Below are 255 nucleotides of genomic sequence, written 5' to 3' on the forward strand. Positions count from 1 at the left end.
AATCTACTTTCTAACGCAATTGAGAGCGTGCCAATTGGGCTTCTGTAGCTCCAGAAAATTTACTTCGAGTGCAGGGAGGTCAGAATCCAATAGCATCTGCAGTCCTTTTCAGCCTCTGAATCGGATTTTTGCTCAGGTCCCTCAATTTCAGCCAGAAAATACCTGAAATCACATAAAAACACACAAACTCATAGTAAAGTCTAGAAAAGTAAATTTTAAATAAAAACTAATAAAAATATAATAAAAACTAACTAA

This window comes from Arachis duranensis, chromosome 9 (assembly GCF_000817695.3).
Source record: "Arachis duranensis cultivar V14167 chromosome 9, aradu.V14167.gnm2.J7QH, whole genome shotgun sequence".
Lineage (NCBI taxonomy): Eukaryota > Viridiplantae > Streptophyta > Magnoliopsida > Fabales > Fabaceae > Arachis > Arachis duranensis.